The 27,806-nt window shown below is 39.7% G+C and overlaps 2 pseudogenes; one reads left to right on the top strand and one right to left on the bottom strand.

Moving 5' to 3' along the window:
• Window positions 1-16,813, top strand: part of LOC148550798 (uncharacterized) — a 61,799-nt pseudogene extending 44,986 nt beyond the window's left edge.
• Window positions 16,814-18,157: 1,344 nt separating this feature from the next.
• Window positions 18,158-18,766, bottom strand: LOC148550797 (uncharacterized; annotated as a pseudogene).
• Window positions 18,767-27,806: the final 9,040 nt, after the last annotated feature.

The raw sequence follows: 27,806 nt of genomic DNA, 5'->3' as shown, positions 1-27,806 counted from the left end.
GATTAAAGAATCTAAGAGACACTCATTCAATCGGATATAGAACGGAGGTGGTTGTCAGGCACACGTTCATGGGTTGAGGAAGGTGATGAGTGTCATAGCTCATCACCATCATCACAGTTAAGCGCGAATGAACATCTTAGATAGGAACAAGCGTGTTTGAATGAAAACAGAAATACTTGCATTAATTCATTGAGACACAGCAGAGCTCCTCACCCCCAACAATGGGGTTTAGAGACTCATGCCGTCAGAGAATACAAAGTTTAGATCTGAAATGTCATGAGATACAAAATAAGTCTCTAAAAGTTGTTTAAATACTAAACCAGTAGCCTAGGGTTACAAAATATGAGTGGACTATGATGGATGATGCAGAGATCCACTTCTGGGGCCCACTTGGTGTGCTGGGGCCCACTTGGTGTGTGCTGGGACTGAGACTTTAAGCAATTCACGTGCAGAGGCCATTTGTGGAGTTGAACGCCAGTTTTTGTGCCAGTTTGGGCGTTCAACTCCAGTTTTTGATCCTTTTCTGGCGCTGGACGCCAGATTTGGGCAAAAGGCTGGCGTTGAACGCCAGTTTACGTCGTCAATTCTTGTGCAAAGTATGGACTATTATATATTACTGGAAAGCCCTGGATGTCTACTTTCCAACGCAATTGGAAGCACGCCATTTCGAGTTCTGTAGCTCCAGAAAATCCACTTTGAGTGCAGGGAGGTCAGAATCCAACAGCATCAGCAGTCCTTTTTCAGCCTGAATCAGATTTTTGCTCAGCTCCTTCAAGTCAGAAACAAGTCAGACAGTACCCAAAGCAGTTTGAACCAAAGATGGATCACTCAAAAATCTTTTTGTATCCAGATGGGGTGGTTCCCCCCATAAATCTTCAAGACCAACTACAAAAGCTCGCTCAACCTCATTAAGCATCTCCCATGTATAACGTGGTACTCTCACATTCTTTTGCCACTCTAGAGGAAAAGTAGGCTCGTCATTCTCATCAAGAAAAAAGAGGCAGACCCCCTCAACAGCACAGACTCGGAAGAAATAATTCTTAAAATCTTTAAAAGACTCATCATACATAGCAAAAACTTTATGCCCCTGGGCCGATCTGAAAGAAACCCATGAAGCTTTCTTTTTGGAAGAACCTCCGGGCTTGGCCGAGACAAAAAGATAGAGGAAAAGATTTTGAGAAGGTGTTATGCCTAACTCTTGGCAAAGCAGTTGAAATATCTTGATAAAACCCCAGGTATTCGGATGAAGCTGGGATGGAGCAATGTTACATGACCACAACAAGTCGGTCTCGAAAGCAGTAAAAGGAAAAGTGACGTCCAACTGGCTGAAGAAATATTCATAAGCATAGAAGAAGGGACGCTCCCCCTCGACGGAAGTAGGAAAACAAGCCCTCTCATCAGAGTCAGGAGCTACAAGCTCATAATCCACTTTGAGTGCAGGGAGGTCAGAATCCAACAGCATCAGCAGTCCTTTTTCAGCCTGAATCAGATTTTTGCTCAGCTCCTTCAATTTCAGCCAGAAAAATACCTGAAATTACAGAAAAACACACAACTCATAGTAAAGTCCAGAAATATGAATTTTTCCTAAAAACTACTGGAAATAGACTAAAAACTAACTAAAACATACTCAAAACTATATGAAATTATCCCCAAAAAGCGTATAAAATATCCGCTCATCACAACACCAAACTTAAACTGTTGCTTGTCCTCAAGCAACTAGACAAATAAAATAGAAGACTAATAGGTTGAGAAGCAATAATATCTCAGAGTTTTTGAATGAAGCTCAGATTCTAATTAGATGAGCGGGGCTAGTAGCTTTTTGCTTCTGAACAGTTTTGGCATCTCACTTTATCCATTGAAGCTCAGAGTGATTGGCATCTATAGGAACTCAGAATTCAGATAGTGTTATTGATTTTCTTAGTTCAGTGTGATGATTCTTGAACACAGCTTCTTTATGAGTCTTGGCCGTGGCCCTAAGCACTTTGTTTTCCAGTATTATCACCGGATACATAAATGCCACAGACACATAACTGGGTGAACCTTTTTCAGATTGTGACTCAGCTTTGCTAAAGTCCCCAATTAGAGGTGTCCAGAGTTCTTAAGCACACTCTTCTTTTTGCTTTGGACCTTGACTTTAACCGCTCAGTCTCAAGTTTTCACTTGACACCTACACGCCACAAGCACATGGTTAGGGACAGCTTGGTTTAGCCGCTCAGACCAGGATTTTATTCCTTTAGGCCCTCCTATCCACTGATGCTCAAAGCCTTGGGATCCTTTTTATTTTCCCTTGCCTTTTGGTTTTAAGAGCTTTTGGCTTTTTCTGCTTGCTTTCTTTTTTTTTTTTTCTGCAAGCTTTGTTCTTTGCTGCTTTTTCTTGCTTCAAGAATCATTTTTATGATTTTTCAGATTATCAATAACATGTCTCATGTTCATTGTTCTTTCAAGAGCCAACATATTTAACAGTCTTAAACAACAAATTCAAAAGACATATGCACTGTTCAAGCATTCATTCAGAAGACAGAAAGCATTGCCACCACATTTAACCAATTAGAATTTGTTTTATTTAAACTCGAAATTTTATTGCTTCTTATTCAAAAGATCTACTACTTTATTCATGTTTAATGATGATGAGAAAAATAAACTATAGCTTAATTGGAAATAAAATCAAAATAGATACTAATTACTACTATATGACTCCTAAGGTAAAATTAAAATAAGAACAGTTATCACAGAGTTAAGGCTAAGATTAGAACTCAACAACCTTGAGGTTTGGGAAGTGGATGTTCCTCTAGTCTGTGAGGTGCTTGGTCCTTCAAGAGAGAATTTCTGGCACTTCAGTTCCTTTAAATCACGCCCTTGCTCCTCTTGGAGTGGGTTGTTTTCCTTTAGGGGCCATGATCTTAGTGATCACGGATAAGCACACCAAACTTAGAGCTTTGCTTGTCCTCAAGCAAAAGAAAAAGAAGGAGATGGGTAGAAGGAGAGCTCCTCCCCCCCATCCTGGCGTTTGAACGCCCAAACACTGCCTGTTTTGGGCGTTCAATGCCCAAATGCTGCTATCCTGGGCGTTCAACGCCCAGTTGTTGCCCTTTTCTGGCGTTGAACGCCAGATAGCTATCCTTACTGGCGTTCAGCGCCCACTGGATGCCCATTTTGGGCGCTGAACGCCCAAAATGGCCTTCACTGGCGTTTTCTTGCCAGTAAGCTCCCTATCTCTGTTTTGTGTGTAGATTCCTTCTGTAACCCTGTAAACTTATGCAAATGATTCTTTACCTTAGTGTCAATGAACTTTATATAAACAAATAAAAATAAAAATAGGGCAAAATGCTTAGAGGATTGTTGCCCCATGGCTGGGTTGCCTCCCAGCAAGCGCTTCTTTATTGTCTTTAGCTAGACCTTGCTGAGCTTTTAATCTAGCTGCAGTCTTGAGCATTCTTGCTCAGTGTTGCCTTCAAGATAATGCTTGATTCTCTGTCCATTGACAATGAACTTCTTATCAGAATCAATATCTTGAAGCTCCACATAACCACATGGTGACACACTTGTAATCACGTATGGTCCCTTCCACCGGGATTTCAGTTTCCCGGGGAATAGCCTGAGTCTAGAGTTAAACAACAGAACCTTCTGTCCTGGTTCAAAGATTCTAGATGACAGCTTTCTGTCATGCCACTTTTTTTATTTTTCTTTATAAAGCTTGGCATTTTCGAAAGCTGTGAATCTGAATTCCTCTAGCTCATTTAGCTGGAGCAATCGTTTTTCTCCTGCTAATTTGGCATCTAAGTTTAGGAATCTGGTTGCCCAGTAGGCCTTATGTTCCAGTTCCACGGGCAAGTGGCATGCCTTACCATACACGAGTTGGTATGGAGAGGTCCCTATAGGGGTCTTGAATGCTGTCCTGTAAGCCCACAGAGCATCATCCAAGCTCCTTGCCCAATCCTTTCTACGGGTACTTACTGTCCGTTCCAGGATTCTCTTTAATTCTCTATTAGAGACTTCAGCTTGCCCATTGGTTTGTGGATGATATGGTGTGGCCACTCTGTGGCGAATTCCATACCGAACCATGGCAGATTAAAGCTGTTTATTGCAGAAGTGAGTGCCCCCATCACTGATTAACACTCTAGGGACACCAAACCTGCTAAAGATATGTTTCTGGAGGAACTTCAGCACTGTTTTAGTATCATTGGTGGGTGTGGCAATAGCCTCAACCCATTTTGATACATAGTCAACTGCCACCAGAATATAAGTGTTTGAGTATGATGGTGGGAAAGGTCCCATGAAGTCAATTCCCCATACATCAAACAACTCTATTTCCAAGATTCCTTGTTGAGGCATGGCGTAACCATGAGGCAGATTACCAGCTCTTTGGCAACTGTCACAATTACGTACAAACTCTCGGGAATCTTTATAGAGTGTGGGCCAATAGAAGCCACATTGGAGGACCTTGGTGGCTGTTCGCTCACCTCCGAAATGGCCTCCATATTGAGATCCGTGGCAATGCCATAGGATTCTCTGTGCTTCCTCTCTGGGGACACACCTACGGATAATTCCGTCTGCACATCTCTTAAAGAGATAAGGTTCATCCCACAAGTAGTACTTTGCATCAGTAACTAATTTCTTCTTTTGTATTCTATTGTACTCCTTGGGTATGAACCTTGCAGCTTTATAGTTTGCAATATCGGCAAACCATGGTGCTTCCTAAATGGCAAATAGATGCTCATCAGGGAACGTCTCAGAGATCTCAAGAAAGGGGAGGGACGTCCCTTTCACTGGCTCTATCCGGGACAGATGATCAGCCACTTGGTTCTCTGTCCCTTTTCTGTCTCTTATTTCTATATCAAACTCTTGCAGAAGCAATACCCATCTGATGAGCCTGGGTTTTGAATCCTGCTTTGTGAGTAAATATTTAAGAGCAGCATGGTCAGTATACACAATCACTTTTGATCCTACTAAGTATGATCTGAACTTGTCAATGGCGTAAACCACTGCAAGTATTTCTTTTTCTGTGGTTGTGTAATTTTTCTGGGCATCATTTAGAACGCGACTGGCATAATAAATGACATGCAGAAGCTTGTCATGCCTCTGTCCCAATACTGCACCAATGGCATGATCACTGGCATCACACATTAACTCAAATGGCAATGTCCAGTCTGGTGCAGAAATGACTGGTGCTGTGACCAGCTTAGCTTTCAGCGTTTCAAACGCCTGCAGGCATGCTGTGTCAAACACAAATGGTGTGTCAGCAGCTAGCAGATTGCTTAGAGGTTTTGCGATTTTTGAAAAATCCTTTATAAACCTCCTATAGAATCCTGCATGCCCCAGAAAGCTTCTGATTGCCTTAACATTGGCAGGTGGTGGTAATTTTTCAATTACCTCTATTTTTGCTTGATCCACCTCTATTTCCTTGTTTGAGATTTTATGCCCAAGAACAATTCCTTCAGTCACCATGAAGTGACACTTTTCCCAGTTTAAAACTAGGTTGGTTTCTTGGCATCTTTTCAGAACAAGTTTCAGGTGATCAAGACAGGAGCTGAATGAGTCTCCATATACTGAGAAGTCATCCATGAAGACTTCCAGAAATTTTTCCACCATATCAGAGAAAACAGAGAGCATGCATCTCTGAAAGGTTGCAGGTGCATTGCATAGCCCAAAGGGCATCCTTCTGTAAGCAAACACTCCGGATGGACATGTGAATGCTGTTTTCTCTTGATCCTGGGGATCTACTGCAATCTGGTTATAGCCTGAGTAGCCATCCAAAAAGCAGTAATAATCATGACCTCCTAGTCTCTCTAGCATCTGGTCTATGAATGGTAAAGGAAATTGATCCTTTCTGGTGGCTGTATTGAGCCTTCTGTAGTCAATACACATGCGCCACCCTGTAACTGTTCTTGTAGGAACCAGTTCATTTTTTTCATTATGAATCACTGTCATGCCTCCCTTTTTTGGGACGACTTGAACAGGGCTCACCCAGGGGCTATCAGAAATGGGATAAATAATCCCAGCCTCTAGTAATTTGGTGACCTCTTTCTGCACCACTTCCTTCATGGCTGGATTTAGCCGCCTCTGTGGTTGAACCACTGGTTTGGCATTATCCTCCAATAGGATTTTGTGCATGCATCTAGCTGGGCTTATGCCCTTAAGGTCACCTATGGACCACCCAAGAGCTGTCTTGTGTGTCCTTAGCACTTGAATAAGTGCTTCCTCTTCCTGTGAATTTAAAGCAGAGCTTATGATCACTGGAAAAGTGTCACCTTCTCCTAGAAATGCATATTTCAAGGATGGTGGCAGTGGCTTGAGCTCTGGTTTAGGAGGTTTTTCCTCTTTCAGAAGAAAGTTCAGAGGCTCTTTCATGTCCCCTGAATCCTCCAAATCAGGCTGAACATCTTTAAAGATGTCTTCCAGCTCTGATTCGAGACTCTCAGCCATGTTGATCTCTTCTACCAAAGAGTCAATAAGGTCAACTTTCATGCAGTCTGTTGATGTGTCTGGATGCTGCATGGCTTTGACAGCGTTCAACTTGAACTCGTCATCGTTGACTCTCAGGGTTATTTCCCCCTGTTGGACGTCAATGAGGGATCGTCCAGTTGCTAGGAAGAGTCTTCCTAGAATGAGAGTGGCACTCTTGTGCTCCTCCATTTCCAGCACAACAAAGTCAGTGGGAAAGGCGAATGGCCCAACTCTGACAATCATGTCCTCAATCACGCCTGATGGGTATTTAGTGGAACCATCAGCAAGTTGGAGACATATCCGGGTTGGTTTAACTTCTTCAGTTAAGCCAAGCTTCCTGATAGTGGATGCAGGTATTAGGTTGATGCTTGCCCCAAGATCGCATAAAGCTGTCTTGGTGCAATCACCTTCTAATATGCATGGTATCAGAAAACTCCCAGGGTCTTTAAGCTTTTCAGGAAAGCTTTTCAGAATGACTGCACTGCATTCTTCAGTGAGGAGAACTCTTTCTGTTTCTCTCCACTCCTTTTTATGACTCAAGATCTCTTTCATGAACTTGGCATAAGAAGGTATTTGCTCAAGTGCCTCTGCAAATGGAATCTTTATTTCAAGAGTCCTTAGATAATCTGCAAAGCGAGCAAATTGCTTATCCTGCTCCTCTTTCCGGAGTTTTTGAGGATAAGGTATCTTGGCTTTATATTCCTCAACCTTAGTGGTTAAAGAAGCCTTTTTAGAGGGGTTGTGATCAGCACTTATGTGTGTCTGATCCCTCACTGGCAATTGCGTACCAGAGTTAGAAGCTGGAGTGACGTTAGACGCCAACTCACTGTCTGTTCCTGGCGCCTGAACGCCAGAAATGTGCCCCTGTTGGGCGTTCAACGCCAAATTCTTGCCCATTTCTGGCGTTGAACGCCAATCCTGCCTTGTTTCTGGCGCTGAACGCCAGTTTTGGGCATGGTTTGGGCGTTCAGCGCCAGCCTTCCACCCATTTTCTGGCGTTTTAGTGCCAGAATTATTTTTCCCTGGGCTCTTACTTTCCTCAGGGGAATCTTTGGTGGGTTGCTCATTTCTTGAATTTTTGATGCCTTGAGGTGGGGTATTTAATGTTTTCCCACTTCTTAATTGAACTGCTTGGCATTCTTCTGCTATTTGCTTTGATAGCTGCTGCTTTGTTTGCTTAAACTGTTCTTCCATATGTATATTAGCTATCCTTGTCTCCTGTAACCTGTCTTTGAATTCAGCTAGCTGCTTTGTTAGAAAATCTAATTGCTGATTGAATTCAGCAGCTTGTTTTACAGTACTGAATTCAGCAGTTACTGTTTTAACCTCTTCATTCATGGAAGGGTTGCTGCTTAGATACAGATGCTGATTCCTGGCAACTGTATCAATGAGCTCTTGAGCTTCTTCAATTGTCTTTCTCATATGGATAGATCCACCAGCTGAGTAATCTAAAGACATCTGAGCTCCTTCTGCAATCCCATAGTAGAAGATGTCTAACTGAACCCACTCTGAAAACATTTCAGAGGGGCATTTTCGTAGCATCTCTCTGTATCTCTCCCAGGCATCATAAAGAGATTCATTATCTCCTTGTTTAAAGCCTTGGATGTCCAGCCTTAGCTGTGTCATCCTTTTTGGAGGGAAATATTGATTCAGGAATTTTTCTGTCAGCTGTTTCCATGTTCTTATGCTGGCCTTAGGTTGGTTATTTAACCACCTCTTGGCTTGATCTTTTACAGCAAATGGAAACAGTAATAGTCTGTAGACATCCTGATCTATTTTCTTATCATGTACTGTGTCAGCAATTTGTAAAAATTGTGCCAGAAACTCTGTAGGTTCTTCCTGTGGAAGACCGGAATACTGGCAACTTTGCTGCACCATGATAATGAGCTGAGGATTCAACTCAAAGCTACTAACTCCAATGGAGGGTATGCAGATGCTACTCCCATATGAAGCAGTAGAGGGGTTAGAATATGACCCCAAAGTCCTCCTGGACTGTCCATCTCCACTTATGTCCATGATGGATCTATGGATATAACTTGGACTGATTTACCTTTTTATTTATTTTATTTTATAAGAAGTAAATACTTAAATAAAATAAAATAGCTAAAAAGAATTTGAATTTTGAAATAATTTTTTTTTTTTTAAGTTTTTTTTTCGTAAAAAAATTAAAAATAATTAGTTAAAAAAAACGAAATTTTTGAAAAAGAGGGAAGATATTTTCGAAAATTTGAGAGAGAGAGTTAGTTAGGTAGTTTTGAAAAAGTTAAGAAACAAACAAAAAGTTGGTTAGTTAGTTGAAACAAATTTTGAAAAGATAGGAAGTTAGAAAAGATATTTTGAAAAGATATTTTTGAATGTAGTGAGGAAAGAGAAAAACAATAAGATAGTACAAGATTTAAAATTTTTAGATCTAATGCTCCTTGTTTTTGAAAAATTTGGAGGGAAAACACCAAGGAACACCAAACTTAAAAATTCTAATATCAAGACACAAGGAAACTCAAGAACACTTTGAAGACTCACAAGAACACAAGAACATGAAGGAAGAACACCAAACTTGAAATTTTTAGAAAACCAAACCAAAATTTTCGAAAATCAAAGGGGAATCAACAAGAAAACACCAAACTTAAAGTTTGGCACAAGATTTAATAAAAAAAAATATTTTTGAAAAAGAAGGTTTTGAAAAGAGTATAAAAGATTCTAACCCAATCAAATTAATGTTGTAGCCAAATGAGTTATGGGACCTTCAAAAATTTTAAGAAATATTATTTTTGAAAACACCAAACTTAAAGTTTGGCACAGGATTTAATAGAAAAATTATTTTCTAAAAAGGTTTTTTTTTTTTAAAATATGATAGCCAATTATCATGAACATAAACACCACGTTCTAAATAACTGAGCTATAAATTTAAAGTATTTTAACAAGGGATAATTAATAAAAGACTCTAAACCAAAAAAAAGAAAGATTTTTCCTAATCTAAGCAACAAAATAATCCGTCAGTTGTTCAAACACGAACAATCCCCGGCAATGGCGCCAAAAACTTGGTAGCACGAATCACGAATCACACTTTTCACAACGCGTGCCACTAACCAGCAAGTGCACTGGGTCGTCCAAGTAATACCTTACGTGAGTAAGGGTCGAATCCCACAGAGATTGTTGGTTTGAAGCAATCTATGGTTATCTTGTAAATCTTAGTCAGGAAGTCAATTATGTTTATCAGTTGAATTGTGAATAACTAGTAGAGCATAAATTAAAAGTTACTTGTTGTGCAGTAATGGAGAATATGTTGGAGTTTTGGAGATGCTCTGTCCTCTGAATCTCTGCTTTCCTCTGTCTTCTGATTCACGCACGCACGTCCTCCTATGGCAAGCTGTGTGTTGGTGGATCACCATTGTCAATGGCTACCTTCCATCCTTCCAGTGAAAACTACGCTCACGCGCTCTGTCACAGCACGGCTAATCACCGGTTGGTTCTCGATCCGGTTGGAATAGGATTTACTATCCTTTTGTGTCTGTCACTAACGCCCAGCCTTCAGGAGTTTGAAGCTCGTCACAGTCATTCAATCCTTGAATCCTACTCGGAATGCCACAGACAAGGCTTAGACTTTCCGGATTCTCATGAATGCCGCCATCAGTTCTAGCTTATACCACGGAGATTCTGATTAAAGAATCTAAGAGACACTCATTCAATCGGATATAGAACGGAGGTGGTTGTCAGGCACACGTTCATGGGTTGAGGAAGGTGATGAGTGTCATAGCTCATCACCATCATCACAGTTAAGCGCGAATGAACATCTTAGATAGGAACAAGCGTGTTTGAATGAAAACAGAAATACTTGCATTAATTCATTGAGACACAGCAGAGCTCCTCACCCCCAACAATGGGGTTTAGAGACTCATGCCGTCAGAGAATACAAAGTTTAGATCTAAAATGTCATGAGATACAAAATAAGTCTCTAAAAGTTGTTTAAATACTAAACCAGTAGCCTAGGGTTACAAAATATGAGTGGACTATGATGGATGATGCAGAGATCCACTTCTGGGGCCCACTTGGTGTGCTGGGGCCCACTTGGTGTGTGCTGGGACTAAGACTTTAAGCAATTCACGTGCAGAGGCCATTTGTGGAGTTGAACGCCAGTTTTTGTGCCAGTTTGGGCGTTCAACTCCAGTTTTTGATCCTTTTCTGGCGCTGGACGCCAGATTTGGGCAGAAGGCTGGCGTTGAACGCCAGTTTACGTCGTCAATTCTTGTGCAAAGTATGGACTATTATATATTTCTGGAAAGCCCTGGATGTCTACTTTCCAACGCAATTGAAAGCACGCCATTTCGAGTTCTGTAGCTCCAGAAAATCCACTTTTAGTGCAGGGAGGTCAGAATCCAACAGCATCAGCAGTCCTTTTTCAGCCTGAATCAGATTTTTGCTCAGCTCCTTCAATTTCAGCCAGAAAAATACCTGAAATTACAGAAAAACACACAACTCATAGTAAAGTCCAGAAATATGAATTTTTCCGAAAAACTACTGGAAATAGACTAAAAACTAACTAAAACATACTCAAAACTATATGAAATTATCCCCAAAAAGCGTATAAAATATCCGCTCATCAGTCATCAGGGACAATCTTACCATCCCTCACAACATTATCCAGGCTGAAAAGAGTAAGGTCGGCCTCGGGAGCAATAATCCGAGCCTGCTCCCTCAAGTTCTCATAGGCAACAGTTACGTTGCCAACAAGATGACCTTGGAGCTCGGAGTAATCAGCTCGGGCATTCTCCAACTCCTCCCTCAGGCGCACCACCTCCCGATAAGATGTCACATAACTGTCCTTATGCCTCAATGCCGTGTCCTCGGCCAACCGCACAGAAGCCGCCAGAGCAAGGAAACTCGCCTTTTCGTTCTCCAGATCCTTCTCCAACTTGGTTACCTTTACCTCAAGCTCTTCCTTCAGGCCCTTCATCCGATCGAACTCCTATTTAGCCTCCTCCATAAATTCTTTGGTGGCATGGAGAGGAAGATTCTGAGCAGTTTGGTACAGGGCAGCCCCCATATATGCCATTTTAACACTATTTTGGGTCATAAAATCCAGATGGCGAAGGATATATACATCATCCATGGGGAGGGCACCGTAGGGACCGATTTGCTGATCTACGAACTCGATTGCATTAAAATCAGGGGCGTCAAGGTTAAAGGCCTCAATTGTTTTCTGTTTCTTGTTGGGAGGAGCACCAGAAGTAGCAGCAGAAGTCTGTGGAGGATCAATCAGACGAACTCGAGGAGTGGGGATCACCTTCCTCGGCCCAGGAGAACTCGGCGCGGGCGGCTTCACTGAAACTTGAGAAGATCCCTCTCCGGCCGCCTTGGCTGAGGTGTTTTGAGCAGCAGCAGCCTTCTTCGCCTTCTTGTAGGCCTTCATGGAATCATTGTTTTTCGACATCTCTGAAAATTACAGAATCAACCATAGTGAGGAGTCACTATCTAGAAGAAGCAAAACTAAGAAACAAGTACAGAAACAAGTCAGACAGTACCCAAAGCAGTTCGAACCAAAGATGGATCACTCAAAAATCTTTTTGTATCCAGATGGGGTGGTTCCCCCCATAAATCTTCAAGACCAACTACAAAAGCTCGCTCAACCTCATTAAGCATCTCCCATGTATAACGTGGTACTCTCACATTCTTTTGCCACTCTAGAGGAAAAGTAGGCTCGTCATTCTCATCAAGAAAAAAGAGGCAGACCCCCTCAACAGCACAGACTCGGAAGAAATAATTCTTAAAATCTTTAAAAGACTCATCATACATAGCAAAAACTTTATGCCCCTGGGCCGATCTGAAAGAAACCCAGGAAGCTTTCTTTTTGGAAGAACCTCCGGGCTTGGCCGAGACAAAAAGATAGAGGAAAAGATTTTGAGAAGGTGTTATGCCTAACTCTTGGCAAAGCAGTTGAAATATCTTGATAAAACCCCAGGTATTCGGATGAAGTTGGGATGGAGCAATGTTACATGACCACAACAAGTCGGTCTCGAAAGCAGTAAAAGGAAAAGTGACGTCCAACTGGCTGAAGAAATATTCATAAGCATAGAAGAAGGGACGCTCCCCCTCGACGGAAGTAGGAAAACAAGCCCTCTCATCAGAGTCAGGAGCTACAAGCTCATAATCCCTCTCCCGAGCACTGTTATCACAAGTCCTATGACATTTCCTCAGCTCTACACAAAATTCAGCATCCACGACAGAGACACACATTAGGACAAGGGAGTCCAGCCAATCGGACATTCCCTTGGGAACTTTGGAAGACATCTCTACAATGTTATTGCGAGAAGACATGAGGCCAACTAATCCTACAAAAACAAAAAGAGATTGGATTACTAAAAAACATCTCGGAGGAGGGGCAAAGCAACTCGACTAAAATGATACAGATGAACAAACAGAAAAGGAAAACCCCAAGACTCAAACCAAAGTCCTAGGGCATCCTTTGGAGGCAGTGGCAAAGCAAGGTTTCAGGAAAAATCTACAGCTTACGTCCCGGCATTTCCCAAACAAGAAAGGAAGATTTCAAGTAGACAAACGTTTTGAAAAAGGGAAGTAAAAACACAAAAGACATCTAAGTCACTATCTTTCTACAGTCTATCAGCAAAAAGCATCGTCGACATCAAAAATGCCAAGCAGAAAATCATCAAAGACACAACCTTTTTTAGAATCAAACAAAAACCATCATCGAAAGCACAAGCAGAAACGGTGATAACATGCAAAAGCCCTAAAAGCATCAAGCAATAGGAAAGGCGAAAAAATTCATACAAAAGACAAAGAAACTCCAAAACACACAACAATCAGGCGCAGTAAAAGCAGAAACATCCAAACTTTCTCCAAGCAAAATCAAACTCAGACATAAAAAATGACAGAGGAGGAAAAATCAAACCTGGAAAATAGAAGAAAACCTCGAAAGAAAGCTGAAGAGCAAGAAGAGACAAAGCCACCCCTCGAACGGAAAAAATTTTCCGGATGAAGACGGAGGGTGAAATCCAGAATCACTCCTTTTCCACAGAAAGTGGTAGTAGAGCAGGCGTCGCAGGAAAAAACTGTGAAACTCTAGGAAAAACAGAAAATGAGAGAGTAAAGGAAGAAGTTACGAAGAGGAACGAAGAAGAGAAACTGTTTCTGATGGCAAAGTTCAAAATAAAAACCATGGGAAACGGGGCATTTGAAGTCAATTAATGAGGGTATTAAACCCTCGCACGTTCCCAAAGTGCTGATATAAAAGTGCGCGCTTTTAAAGGAAAACGTTCCACATTCAAAAAGGCACTACAAAGAAAGGAATCGACAAAATGCTTGATTTCGGCTTCACTAGAGAAGGACCGAAGTCAAGGATTCGACCTCAGCAAAAAAAGACCGAGCTCAAGCAGGGGCACTGTTCATACCCTGGGTCGAGTTATCCGACCTGGGATGATTGGCGACAAAGCAACTGACCTCTTTAGGTCAGGCTGCCCGACCTCTTCTCAAAGAGGTCGGCCAAAGTGACAGGAAAGCCCAATAAAGGGCCCAAATAGAGGAACACGACCCAAATCCAAAGGCAATCCAAGCCTATAGAGATAAAGGCGGTTCCCTTGAAGATAAGCTTACTTCACCCAAAATAAGATAAGATAAGATAAGATAAGATAACTAACTTATCTTATCAGAAAGGTCAGTCCACACTACTATAAATACACTGGAGCACCCAGATATAACTCATACTCTGATTCTACAATAAATCTGCTTAATTCCCGTGCTAACTTAAGCATCGGAGTCTCTTGTAGGTACCCCCTACCCTCCAGTGACCAAGGATCAGAAGTGCAGCCAGTCCAACGAGTCGGACACAACAGCTCCGGCCGCCACCAGCCAGCCGGACACGTCATCTCCGACCAGTACAGAATATCTTATCCGAGATCGACCTACAGTTTCAGGTAACCCTCGGAACACTTATCAAGTCCAAAACAAAGCATCTCGTTTAGTAACTCAATGAATTCATGCAATCCAAAATTTCAAATACAGCTCTATAAAGGAATTAGATAGTAATTCATGGCAAACACCGATCGGATCTTCTAAGTAATTCATGAAATATTGACATCAGGAATCATAGAGAACAACACAAAGACGAAAAAGATTAAAGCATGCATTCACAAAATCGGAAAAGGTTAGAACTAGCTACAAGGCAGGAATCGCGAACTGGAACCGAAACTGAAACTATTGCAAAAACACATTCGAGAAAATCTAGCAAAGGATAGGGCAAGATTGGGTACAAAAGAACAAGAGTAGTAAGAAGTGGCAGAGGACAGATGATCACAGTAATCAGAAGACAACAATGACATAGAAGACAAAGAGGACATTCCTATAGGCCTTTGATAGTGCCACAATTTGTACAAATAGACGCGCTTCTATTTATACAATTGTGATCCTACCATAGGACACTTGCTCCATATTACACAGATTAAACCTAAGCTCTGATACCACTTTGTCGCGGCCCAAAATGAGCCATGACTGGCGCTCAGGAAAAAGAGTTCCCTAGCAAGCCTAACTGATTCGAATATAAGATAAATAAAAAAATTACAAATAATTTTTGATAAATTTACACTTTCTAGAATGAATAATTACATAATTGAACAAAAATAAAATAAATAAATATAGATGGATCCTGCCTGTAATATATGGAGCAGATGACATCTAAGAACTCAACAAGGAATAGAACCCATTGCAGATCATTACTCTTGAATAGAAAAGCTCACATAATCAAATACTTATTCCTGAAAAATATTTTTTAAAAAAAAGAGGTGAGTTTTGCAACTCAGTGACTAGACAGTACATCTATAATTCACATGAGACCATCTAAACATTATTATGAAAATAATTTTAGTTAGAAAATAATAATTTATATGAATAAGTGAATCAATAAGGGAGTTCTCATACAGAAATCAAATCAAATAGTCCACACTTGGGCGGCTCCACCTCTAAGGGTAGCCCTTTCCTCTAGTGTGTCCGTATGGAATAACAGATCCAACGTGTAGCCTACACGTTAGACTAGCAACGCCCCTGCTAGCTGAGGTCTGAGCCAGATGTATCTAGGTTAACGTCATAACCGCCGTTATCTACGGTTTTTTAATACAAGCCTCCCAACCCAATTCAAAACATATAATTTCAAATACAACCAATCTTTGATCTTTCAAATATATAAGGTATCGAATCAAATCAAATCAGATAATACTTTCTCATCCAAATCAGATTCAATCATATTTTCTCAATCTTAAGGCATTTCAAAATATTTCACAATTCCAAAATAAGTGAATACCAACAAAATTTCAATGCTTCAAAAATACATATTCTAATAAAATCAAATGCTTTAAAATAAAATAAAACTTCTTCAAACATACATATAGTCTCATAAAAATATATAGTCTCATGTGCATATTAAAATGAGTTTAACAAGGATAAGCATTTAGTTCTAATAAATCAATTAGTAAAACCAATTTAAAATCATTTGATAATAATCTTTGTAAGTATAACTAAGTTCAAGCACCGTATATCCAAATAATTAAAGACGTAAATCCAAACAATTATAAATGTAAAGCCTACTCACAACGTGGTCCTAAGGGACCGAAGAGACCAAAACCGAAGTTCGAAATTAATGGGTGAGGAGGATCGATGTAGAATGAAATGAAGAGTCACAGGATTTGGACCGAGCAGTGGAAAGTTGCGGCTGCAACAACAGCAGCATCCATTTCTTATTACAACGTCAATGATCATAGCACGTAGAGAAACTATTGGATTCAAATTGAATGGAAGACAACAAGAAATAGTGCTGGAAAATCCAAGGTAAAGCAAAGGTTCAATAAAATCAGAATGGCAGGATACGGAAGTGAAATAGATTCAAGGTAAAATAGCGAACCAGAACGGCAACAATGGCAGCGGACAGCTCGACGGCAGCAAGGAGGTACGGCGGCAAGGTGGCAGCGCTGCTTCTTCTCCCTCACGAACTCGCCTCCTTCTCCCTCCTCTGTTCGCGGCTCACGGCGGTGATAACAGCTTTATCAACGGCGACGCAGCAGTGGTGAGGGAACGGTGGTCTCCGACGGCATGCTAGGCAGCAACCAGGCGTGACAGAGCTGGTGACGTCCTCTCCTCCATCGCGTTTCCCGCGGCGGCAGCTTTCTGCCTCAACGTCTCACTCTCTCCCCTCTTTGTCAGCGCCGGCTGCGACACGTGGGACGGCAGCTCCACGGCGGTGAGGCGCAACGCCGGTGTGCTCCATGGCGATGGCAATGACGGTGGACAGCCTCCCTCTCTTCTCTTCTTCGTTCCCTCACTCTCCCCTTTCTTTTTTCTTTGCTTCCGTTACTTCTCCCTCTTTCTCTGAATTGTGTGTGTGTATGTGTGTAAGAGGGAGGGTGTGAGATTTATTTTGAGATTAGGGTTAGGGTTTGGTTTGGGAAAAAGGAGAGTAAGGGTATTGTAGGGATTTTACAGGGATCCCCGAGATCGTAATCTCGGACAACAGAACCCAATTCACCGACAAAAAATTCTGAGAATTCCTGGAAGGGCTTCGCATATCCCATCATTTCAGCTCAGTAGAACACCCCCAGACAAACGGACAGGTGGAATCCACAAACAAGATAATAGTTAAAGGACTCAAGAAACCACTCGACGGGGCCAAAGGACTATGGGCCGACGAACTCGGATTAGTCCTCTAGCATACTGAACCACACCCCAAACCTCCAGAGGGGAAACCCCGTTCCGCCTGACATACGGCATAGAAGCCGTTGTCCTAGTAGAGATCGGAGACCCAAGCCCCCGAAAAACAATCGGAAGTAACGACGAAGTGGCAGAACGAGACCTCACAGAGGAAGTAAGAAGCATAGCCCACATGCGAGAATTAGCCTTAAAGCAAAGAATAGGCTTAAGATATAACCGCAGTGTAATCCGACGGGAGTTCGCACCCGATGACCTCATCCTACGACGAAACGATATCGGCGCCTCCACCCCCGGAGAAGGGAAGCTCACCCCCAACTGGGAAGGCCCATACAGAATCAAGGCAACAGTAGGAAAGGGAGCATACAAGCTCGAAAGACTCAACGGCATCGAGATCCCGAGCACCTGGAACGCCGCCAACTTACGACGTTATTACGGGTAGGCTCAGCCCCTACCTCCAAGTTCCTCTTTTACTTATTCTTCTACTTATTCTTTTGCTTTTTCTATTTTACTTATTATTTTTTATAAGTGTTATTTTCAGGTACTCTTTTCCCCCACGTCGGAGGGTTTTAACGAGGCCCAACATAATAAAATTTCCTTAATACACCTGCCCCGCTTCTCCCTACACTTTCGTAACGGAAAAAGAACGCACGACCAACATCGAGGACCGATCACCCTCGAGGCCTAAAAACGGATATCCACACATGACTAAACGGCCTACCGACATCGAACGGCTACCGAAAAGCCAAGACAAATGGCTAACAAACTTGAACGGCTACCGAAAAGCCAATACAAAATGGCTTGCAAAATAAAAGGCCCGACCGACCTGAAAATCAACTATCCGCAAATATCTAAGAGCCAAACAAACACGGTTCAACAAAAATAAAACGGCCCGACCGGCCCAGTCATCCAAAAAAGTCAACAATCCAGCGACACAACACGACCACACGGCCAGCCAAATCTCCAAAAATTTACAAGTCATAAAATCAGCAGAACAAAAGAAAAAACCTACTTAAAGATCCACAATACAACCATCCTGAACAACCCTGAACGCCCCCATGACGGACACATCAACACTTGGAGTGAGCACCTAAGCGTAAGCCCTCATCATCTCCTCGGCCGCCGTCACCTCCTCCTTCACATCCGCAAGAAGCTCCATTTTCTCCTTCTTCAGTGCCTCCACCTCAGCCTTTGACCCCGCAACCTCAGCTTTCAGGGAGTTTACTTCAGCAAGGAGCACAGTAGCCTGAGATTCAGCGTCGGAAGCCCTCTTCCGCTCCTCACCCAGCTGAGACAAAAGCGAAGTCTCGACCTCGGAAAGACAAAGGATTTCAGCCCCAGCCTCTTCGGACGACTTCACGGCTTTCTCCTTAGCCACTCCGCAACCTCAAGCTGCTCCTTCAGCTTGACCACCTCGACCTGGGAATGGCACAGCTTCTTGTCCAAAAGGCCAACTTGAGCCATCACGGGCTCAGCCTTCCGAACAATAACCGCAGATCGGAGGAGGGAGCGATAAACAGACTTGGCCTGGAAGGCCACGTCACAGTCATAAAAAAAACCCCTCAGTACCGGGCATCAGATGCTGGTCAACAAAAGCTGAAGCATCGAAGCGCCGATCCATAACGGAAGGCATAGAACCCTCCTCCTCAAGGCTCTCACTACTAATCTTCTTGGGCCTCTTCCGCCTCCGAGAAGCCTTGGATGCTGAGACCACAATTATCTCCTCCTCAGGCTAGTTCACAGGACCCGGGGAAACCCGAGCTTCAACCCTCACCCCAGCCGAGATCACCTCTTGCGAAATAACCCAGGAGTCCGCAGCTGGATGGGACACAGGGGTGGAAGGAGAAGCCGACGACGCTTCCTCCCGATCCATAGCAGCCTTGAGTTTCGCCAGCGAGGTCAAACTACCAGCCATCTCAACTGAAAAGGGGAAGGAAAAATATAAGTCCCAAACTCGGCGACACGCCAAAAAAAAAAGAAAAAAAACACACCAATATATGACCGGCAGGCCACGGGGTCCCCCATAACGTCCCGGGGATTCAATGGTCGTTCCCTAAACAAGTGCCAGAGGACACTGGCAATATCCTTATCTTTCGAAGTCAAACCATCATAGGTAACTCTCGTTAACACCTACGGCCCGGCACCAAGGTTCCAATAAGTCAGAAACTGACGTTCACCTTCCATCGTCAACCAGAAAGGATGATGCCCTTGAACAGGGCGCACCTTAAAATGCTCCCTTTTAAATCCGTGAAAGGAGTCCTCAAACAACCCGAATATACGTCGATGAGGCTGAGCCCTAAACGACATATATCCTTTTTTATGCTTTCCCTCCTTGGTCGGAAGAGTGCATAAGAAAAGAAAAAGAAAAACAGGAACGAAAACCGGAGATCGGAAGCTCGAGGTATTCACACACGAGCTCAAAAGTACAAACTGCCGCCCAACTATTCGGATGAAGCTGAGACGGCGCCACAGAACACCGACTCAGCAACGCCTGAACGAAGGGCGAAAAAGGAAGTCGCACGCCAAGCCGAGTGAACATCGATTCATAGACCCACATCCAATTCGGAACGGTCGGTGAATCGAGGTTCAGGTAGCAAATCTCTCATCAGCATCAGGGAGGACGAGCTCGTATTGCCGCTCTGCATCGCCACCCCATAAACCGCCCCCTGATCACGGAGCCTTTGGAGATCTGCCTCCATCATCCGCGACGGGACCCCCCAAACATCGCTGGTCACCCATGCATAGTGGGAGGGAACACCCCTGAACGGAGCTATTGGAGCACCCACACCCTCATTCCTCCGCCGATGCATACCTAAAACAGGGAGGAGCACCACTGTCAGCCTACCAAAACTACGCAGAAATAGAAAGGACAGCCGAAAACCTATTATCCACTACTAATCCATGCAGTGGTGCTTAGTCCCTCTAAAAAATAAAACCACTATCCCTACCCAAAACACAGCACCAGAAAACAGCAGGTAATAATACACGACAAACACATGAAAGCAAATATCACAGAATGACAAAGGCAAAAGGAAACCAACCTGGTAATGCGAAGTGTAAACTTGAAAAGTGCTAAAACAGGAAAGTAGAAGTGCAACAGCAGAGAGGCAGAACAACACCAAAGTGAAATGGAGAGAAAATGGAGTTTCACATAGAAAAACTAAGAAACGAACGAAGGAAGGAAGAATAAAAACCAAAACAGTTTCAAACCAACAAAAAGACGAAAATGACCCAAAGAATAAACAAAGCGCGAAGGTAAAATTGAGAAGCAGCCCAAACGTCCCCTCGCAATGAATGCTCCCTTGGAAAAATAAAGCTGACAGCACGCCTCGAGAAATGAAACGGACGCAAGAATGCGGAAGGTTCGCGTCAATCAAACGACACGAACTCCAAAGAAGACGAACCTCAGCTGAAACGCAAAACCGCCGACCCCACGCGATAAACAAAATCTGCCAACCAGGAACTCTGCCCCGACAAACCGAAGAAGCCCACCAACGGTCAAAACCATATCCTCCAGCGACAGAGACCGACCTCGTTCGCTCTCTCGCTGCGGGGGCAACTGTTACGGATCCGGCCCACGAATCCTACACCCAGAACGGTCCTTGAACCCGGTTACCCGGGTCCGACCCGCAAGTCTTTCTAGAAGGTTCGGAACCGACCCACTAGAACTTCTAACCAACAATCAAATTCAAACACCTCCCTTATCTTAACCTTATAAGATAAGATAAAGATAATCACCATGACTTATATAAAGGGGAGCCCCTAGCTCCCTCAGGTATGTCATTCACCGTACATACCATATACCTTTCAGATCCATTCTAACTTGAATGTCGGAATGTCTTTGCAGGTACTACCCCCCATTGCTCTAGTCAAATAATCCGACATCCACTTTGACCCATAAATTTCCGATCCATCTCTCAACCCGTACCCGAGACATCCAATACACATACTACTCTTTTTTTCTAAACGAGGAGGAGAAAAATAATCAAACATAATTAACGACAGAAGAGAATTGAGGAATAGTTACATAAAGAAAAAGGTTTACTGTAGCTTTCATAAATTGGATATCAAAATGTCTCATTTAATTCAAGAACAATATAATCAAATTCAACCTTTTTTTTTTCTCATGACTAGTTGACCTCAATACTTTTGACTAATTAATTTGCTGGAAGCTACGGGCTTATATTTTGACTAATCTTGAAATGCAGTTTCAATGAAATATATATATATATATATATATATATTTGAACATCTATTGTTATCTTTTTTTAACAATTCTTTTCTCATATTATTAATATCAAACTAAAGTTTTATGTGAACAAGAATAGAAAAGAAAAATAATTTTTTATTACCCTTAAGAATAATTGTATTAAATTTTTTTTTATGCGGACAAAAATCTTTATTAAAATTAAAAAAATTATCTTAAAAACAATAATAAGATAAAAGGTTTAACCGTGCCTACTGTTTTGTTGCTAGTATCGATAATGTAGGTTTTCGGTACAATAACGTTGCTCCCCTCTCTCTAATGGGCTTCTTAGCTTATAATTCTAAATATTACGTTTTTAAGGGAATATTTATAAACATTTTCTCACTTTACTATTTAGGTCACTAGAGTAATCTCGTCGTAGTTTCGTTGCCAAATTAATTTATTACTATATTTTTATCAATTAGCGTCAAAATTAAAAAACATTATTTTTTCACAAACATGTCAGATATCTAAAGGGAGTGTAACGCCAAAAAGATCAAATCACGTGTAAATTTCTCACTCACTCATAGGAAGACTTGTACTCTCTTTTACATGAAAACGAACTATTTTCCTTTGATTTTTACGTCGTATGAACTTTTTTTTTTTTTTTGTAGTTATTTCTTATATTTTGTGATTGAAATTAATTAGAGTAGATCTGGTGGCATTGCAACAAAAATCATTTTTAATGCTGATAAAATGTCTTATTAATTTATATTTTTACGTTAATTTTATATTTATGGTTATTATTATATACTATAATAGTAATTATATGTTTTTTTGCGCCTATTAAAAGGTTTTTATCAACAATGGTATAATTATCGCTAAAATCTTGTTAAAGCATAAAATGACTATTGTATAATTGCTGATAAATATATTGAAGTAAAGTACAAATTCGATCTCTGTCTTAAATGACAACGCGATCCATGACAAAAAAAAGGATCAACTTCAACTTCTATCATCTGTGAGACAACACAGTCTTTTTGTTAATATCACCGTTACTTGTTAACGGAAGTCGCAGACATGTCACGTTAATATGTTGAGTTGGACCTTGGACATCAAGTAGTATCCATATAGAATGGTCAAGAACCTATTTCTCTTTAAATTTAAATTTGTCAAAGACTTATTTAATTTATCTATATTCATTCAGATAAAATGATATCGTTTTACATTAAATTGATCAGAAATTTATTTGTCAAGAATCTATTTATTCTAAAAAAATTGAATAATATTTTTTTTTAAATTAATTTTTTATTGCCATAATATTCATTATATTAATATTTTTCAGTAAATACTTGAATATATGGTAAAATAAATAAAAATTAATTAATAAATTATTTAAAATTAAAAATATTATTTATTAGGATAATAAGTAAAATGTTTTTAGTATAATTTTTAAATATATAAATAATAAAATTAAAATACGAGTAATAAATTAGTAATTTCTAATAAATAATGACCATTTGATATATTATTAGTATTATGATTTAGATAATTTATATAATAAAGTAAAAATTAGTGAATATATTACGTGATATATATAATAATAATTGTAATATTCTTAAAAAAAGTTTTCATACATTGAAATTCAATTGCTTGTATAGTATAATTAATAATTAAGGATTCATGGTTTAAGATGAACTTCAAGAGTTATTTATATGTATAATTATATATAATGATTTAGATTAAAATATATGTAAGTTTATATAGGTAAATATTATAATATTGTTAATAACTATTTTTTAAAACGTGCTAGTTAGTATTGTTTAGTTGATATTACTTTTTGAAGGTTTTTGATAGCCTAGAGAAAGGGGGTTGAATCTATGACTTTCTTTTAATTTGATTAACAAAATTTTAAGCCAGAACTTATAATTTGGCTTCTGTTTGTTTTGCGTATTAGATTATGTAGGAGATAATTTCATTTTGTCTTATGAATCGTGAAAAATAGAATCAGAGCAGGAAAGAATAAGATAACACAATCATATATTGTGGTTCAATTGCTTAGTGCAATACAATCTACATCCAGTCTCCACCACAACATTGGTAGAATTTTTAATATCTTTCCAAGTATTACATACACCAATCTCAAGGACTCAACATAATCCTATCAGAGACACATCAAACTTCAACATAAACTTGACTTCACTATGTAACTACCTAGACTCAACACACTAAATGCTTACCCAACTAGCAAAGGGATACCTCTCAGGTACATAACACAAAACAGAAATACACCCAAAATCTGAAATCACTCTTGGCTTTTCTCTCCAAGTATTTCTCTCAGCCTTTTTTCTCGATGACTTTTTCTCAATGTCTCTCTTTCTTGCCTTTTACCACTGAATGAATACAAAGAAAGATATAACATTGAAATAGAAATACAAACAGTAAACCATGAAGGAGATGATGATTTACAGCCTTGACTCTATGCGCTGAATCCATCTTCTGAACTCAAAATATTGTTCTTCATCTTGGTAGAGTGCTCCCTTTAGTTTAGGTGCAATACTTCCAAAACTTCAAACTCTATTTGTGAGATTTTACTCTCTCTTCTTTTTGGTTTCTCTCTCCTTCCTTGCAATCTGAAGTGATTTTTCTATTTGTATGAGCTCTGTTCCTTAGCTAGGGTTTTCTTCACATGTCAACTTCTTAAATCTAGAGCTAGCTGAGGTCTTTCTTCTTCTTTCTTCCATCAGCCCAAAAAATTAGGGCCGGGATTTGAAATTAGAGACAAGTAATACAACTTCTTTGAAAATAGATCCTCAATGAATTTGATAAATCTAAACTCTTAATCTTGTGCTTTGACTCCAAGAAATAATATTACCTATTGATTTACAGTAGAAAAAAGTTGCCTCCATTTTTCTTCATATTTTTTGAAATGGTAGTGAAGAGGAAAGAAGATATCATCAAATGATTTTCTTGCATGTAAATGGAACCAAATTACCTTTTTCTTCTGATTGTGGTTTGATTAGACAACTGTTTTTTTTTTTCTGATTTGGTGTCTAGTGAGAAGTAGAGCAACTTTTTCTTCTTAGATGTATGGTGATAGAATGATAAAGTGAGTTCCTCTTTCTTCTATGGGTATTACCCGAAGCAACATAGCAAGAGAAGTGAACCCTCTTTTCTTTTCTGAATTATGCCCTGATGAGCAATACTCCACCAATAGCAAGCTTTGTTTCCTTCAATTAAGGCCATGAGCTTCACAATGAACTTGGCTTTGTTTTGCTATCCAAGGTGCAAGCTTAATGGGCTTCTTATTCAAATTTGGGCCTGTATCACTAATAAACACATCAAACTCAATTGAACTATTAACTCAACTTCAATATGTTTATCATCATCACCTATTTGTTATTATTTACTAAACTCCACAATCTCTCTCTTGACGACAAACATAATATATGAGGTAATAATCAAAGGAATTAAAATAGAAAATGTTCAGAGACTTCCCTTTGATGATACCAAATTAACGTGATGTGCTCCTCCTCTCTTGCATAAGGGTTGCTCCCTCTTAATGTATACTTATCGCTTAACCTGAAGACATAAACAAAAATGCCAACAAAATAATCCGATATATATACATACTTATCTACAATTCCATAGTTACATAAAAGCATAATAATCCATACAAGCAAATATTGCAAACTATTTAAAATAGTCTTGTATGGTTGCATGTACGCAAAAATTCACCAGCATAAGTATAACCACAACATAAAAAAAAAGCACATAAGTATCCATGAAGTTCAAATGTCTTAAAATCAAACAAGTTCAGTTCACAAACACAAGTCAAACAAGTTCAGTTCACAAAGACAAGTGAATTCACAAACAAAAGACTAATCAAAACTAATATTCAATAATTTCAGTAAGCCTTATGCTTTATCAAGCCTCATAAATATATTTTTCTCCCTTTTTATCATAAAGGTGGATAAAAATAAAACAAATAACAGAACCTGAAAAATAATATGTTAGAGGCATGTGAAAATCAAAGGTTGGATTCTCAAACATTATTAAATAAACTTGAAAACAAATGAAAGAAATGTTTCAAAGAAAACAACATCATATCTGTAGTAAAATAGTACTACCAATATGAAATAAAGCTATAAAAAAATAAAGATATCCTTGATAAAAACTCATATGGCCAGAAAGAAGATTTAAAAAATCACAAGGAACCACATATGTAATAAGATTTAAGTATGATCCTTGTCTTTTTTCTACACTCAAAAATTTAGATCACTCATTACTTTTCCAACAAATGCCTCTTCGACCTGCGACACAAAACTCTCAAACAAGACATTAGCAAAGTTAGAACAAAGAATCATAACTAAGAATACCTAAACTTGTTCTTAATTTGCAGAACCTATCCTCAGCCAATGGTTTAGTGAATATATCAGCTAATTGTTCTTCTAATTTAACAAACTGAATGTTAATATTACCCTTTTGAACATGTTCTCTTATTAAGTGAAATCGCACTTCAATATGTTTTGTTCTTGAGTGAAAAACTGGATTTTTAGAAATATTTATGACACTCATGTTATCACAAAATAAGAGAATATTATTAGCATTTAATTTATAATCAGCCAGCTAAGTTTTTAACCATAACAATTGTGAAACAGCAAGACGAAGCAGCAATGTATTCGGCTTCAGCAATAGAAAGAGCCACTGTGGACTGCTTCTTGCTTGACCAAATATTCAAGGATCTGTCCAAAAAATAACATATACTAGAAGTACTTCTTTTATCAACTTTATCTCTGACAAAATCTGCATCACAATAACCAATTACAGAAAATTCATCATACCTAGAATACCATAAACTAAAGTTGGATGTGCCATGAATATATCTAATGATTCTTTTAACTGTAGAAAGATGTGACTCTTTTGGTTGTGATTGGAACCTTGAACAAATTCCAACACTTTGTACAATATCAGGTCTAGAAGATGTTAAGTACATAAGTGATCCTATCATGCCTCTATACCTAGTCTCATTAACATCTTTCTCAGTTTCACCCTTTTCTAACTTTGAGTTAGGGTGCATGGGAGTATCCATGGGTTTGGCATTTTTCATACCAAACTTATTAACTAGTTCCTTGGCATACTTCTCTTGGTGAATAAAAGTTTCATTTGGAGTTTGTTTTATTTGAAACCAAGAAAGAAGTTAAGTTCACCCATCATACTCATGTCAAATTCACTAGTTATGAGTTTTTCAAAATCTGCACAGCATGATTCATTTGCTGAGCCAAAGATTATGTCATCAACATAAATTTAAACTAAGATGAAAGAATTATTAGAGTTCTTGATGAATAAAGTAATGTCTGTGGTGCTTTTTTGAAAACTGTTTTCCAAAAGAAAAGAACTAAGTCTTTCATATCAAGCTCTTGGAGCTTGCCTTAATCCATAAAGAACTTTTGAAAGTTTAAAAACATGATTTGAAAACTCTTTATTTTCAAAACCAAGAGGTTGTGCCACATACACTTCTCTATCAATCACACTATTTAAAAATGCACATTTCACATCAATTTGAAAATGTTTAAAGCCACAATGGGAAGCATATGCAAGAAGAAGCCTTATAGCTTCCATTCAAGCCATAGGAGCAAAGGATTCATCAAAGTCTATCCCTTCTTCTTGATCATATCCTTGTGCCACCAATCTTGCTTTGTTCCTAGCAATGCTTCCATCTTTATCCAATTTGTTTCTAAAAATCCATTTAGTGCTAGTCATTTTCTTCCCAATAAGATTAGGAACAAGTGTTTATACTTGATTCTTCTCAGATTGTTGAAGTTCTTCCTCCATAGCCTTTACCTAAGAGGGGTCTTCAAGTGCTTTTTTAATATTTTGAGACTCAATTTGTGATAGAAATGTCAAATTTGTTTCTTCAGTAGCCTTTCTAGAGAAGGATCGGGTTGTGACACCTTGAAAAAATCCCCAATGATGAATTCTTGAGGATAGTTCTTCAAAAATCTCCATTCCTGGGGTCTTGAGGATTTAGGAACAGATTCAACTTAAGGTGGTTCATTTGTGCTGGTATTGTTAGGGATTTTTGTAGTTACAAGAGATAAAATAGAATTGTCTCCTGCAGAATCATCTGCATCAGCTGAGTCAGGGGCATTTAGTACAGACTCAGTTATCTTGATTCAGGGCTTCACTCGTGTTATTTTTCACTTGGTTGCCTGCATCATCAGTATCTTCCAAAACACTTGGAACAATATTAGAATCATAAAATGAAACATGTATGGACTCCTCAATGATTCTAACATCTTGATGATAAAGTCTATATGCTTTGCTAGTTGTGGAGTAACCTACAAATATACATTTATATGCTTTTCGATCAAACTTTTCTAGATTTTCTTTTGTGTTTAAAATAAAGAATTTGCATCCAAAGATATGAAAGTAATTCAAATTTGGTGGGTTTCCTTTCCAAAGCTCATAAGGA

The sequence above is a fragment of the Arachis ipaensis genome, chromosome B7 (genome assembly GCF_059453495.1).
Source record: "Arachis ipaensis isolate K30076 ecotype BB chromosome B7, ASM5945349v1, whole genome shotgun sequence".
Lineage (NCBI taxonomy): Eukaryota > Viridiplantae > Streptophyta > Magnoliopsida > Fabales > Fabaceae > Arachis > Arachis ipaensis.
Note: the sequence above shows the minus strand (reverse complement) of the source record. Positions and strands in the feature narration are given on the sequence as shown.